The 1,588-nt window shown below is 39.4% G+C and overlaps 1 long non-coding RNA gene across 1 annotated transcript in view; it reads left to right on the top strand.

Annotated features, from left to right (window-relative positions):
* Positions 1-1,247, top strand: part of LOC110570246 — a 3,397-nt gene extending 2,150 nt beyond the window's left edge. Inside the window, exon 3 of the long non-coding RNA XR_002479711.1 lies at positions 1,184-1,247. This is a non-coding gene — a long non-coding RNA (uncharacterized LOC110570246). The remainder of the gene's footprint in view (positions 1-1,183) is intronic.
* The last annotated feature ends 341 nt before the right edge of the window (positions 1,248-1,588 follow it).

Raw genomic sequence — 1,588 nt, 5'->3', positions numbered from 1 at the left:
ATCTATCTATCTATCTATCTATCTATCTATCTATCTATCTATCTATCTATCTATCCTGCTTTTACCATGAAGATTGATATGTCCCTCATCTGTGCAGAATAAACTACTAAACAGTATCTAGAAGTGGTCATTCAGGTTAAACAGTGGTTTAAGAATGGGGAGTTGAACAAACTAGTTTCTCTCTAAACAGCTTTTCAAGGGCATGTGGTTCCAGGTATAAAGGTGTGTGGCCAATGAGTTGTTGGGGATGAAAGCTGTGGATGTTTCTCTGAAAATCTCATCCCTGCTGGACTATAGGACCTCAACATTATCAACTTGGATGGCTTCTCTGTGACAAATTTGAAATGTGTTTAGGGATATGGGTGTGTGTCACCGAGTTGAGCTCTTAATAGGCAGATGAACATCTCACCAAAATTTTCCCTGTATTTGGAAGTAATTGGTCGCAGAGTCCATCCTAATTGACAACATCAAAACCAAGACCACATACAAACAGTGACTGAATTGACTCCCACCCCCAATATTCCAGATGGTTCCTGTAGCTCAGGCTCACTTCTCACTTATGTGGATTAATTGATGAGTAAGAACAAAAAACCCTTGTGTGCTTGATGTATCATAAACAGAGTCCTTCTTAAAGGATTCATTTTCCAGTAAAGGAGCAAGAAAAAAAGTTTCAATTCTGTTTTCTACCCCTAAATTACAGAATAGTGAATTGGAAATGGTCCTAGACCTATAAATCAGAAGCCCTGGACCTGAGTCTCAGTTTTGTGAGGCAATAGCAAGGGACCTCTTGGGGGCCACAGCATATTTCTTAACCTGCTGGACCCTGGGTGCATCCAGGGTGACACCTGGCATGGTGCCAGCACTTCTGCAAACATTATGTCATTTAGTGCTAAAGCCACCAACTCCTCACTTCCTTCTGCATAAACTAGACTGATGAAGACCAACTAAGTTAAGATATAAAATATAGATTTACAAAATACTAAAATAATGCTCTCTTTTGAGTGCTTTCTATATGTTAGGCACTTAACATATATGATGCATGTCAAGCACTTTTCAGCTATCATCCTATTTAATCCTTACAAGTAACATTATGAGGTCGGTACTGATTGAGATGATAAACCTCAGGTCACAAAGCTAGTGTGTGATGGTAAATCCTGAGCTATACTTTGTCATCTTTTACCAGATCTATACTTAGCTTCTCGGAACTCTCTTGGAGGACACTTTTTTTTTTCCCTGGAGTGATGAAGTAATAGCACAGTAAGTAATGAAGATATTAACACTTCTAATCATTCTTTGGGTTTGATACTTCTATAAATATTTCACAATTTTCTTTTTATCTGTACCACCGAAGCCTCACATAAACCTAGAATGTTCTTCTGGAGACCGTATTTGCATCTTACCTTCAGGAGGCAACACCTTGTTTCTTTACCCACTGTCTCTTCCATTTCCAACCCTGCTCCCTAAAACCCTGTGGGTCACTGATGACTAGCTCCAGAATTTTCTCTTCACTTTAACCCTACCATCAAAGGGACAAACTGACAAAACTCTTAGAGTTCACGCGTACGTGTGTCTCCTAAGTAAGTGCATG

Source organism: Neomonachus schauinslandi, chromosome 3 (assembly GCF_002201575.2).
Source record: "Neomonachus schauinslandi chromosome 3, ASM220157v2, whole genome shotgun sequence".
NCBI classification, from domain to species: domain Eukaryota; kingdom Metazoa; phylum Chordata; class Mammalia; order Carnivora; family Phocidae; genus Neomonachus; species Neomonachus schauinslandi.
The sequence above is the reverse complement of the archived record's forward strand: the minus strand, read 5'-3'. Positions and strand labels throughout refer to the sequence as shown.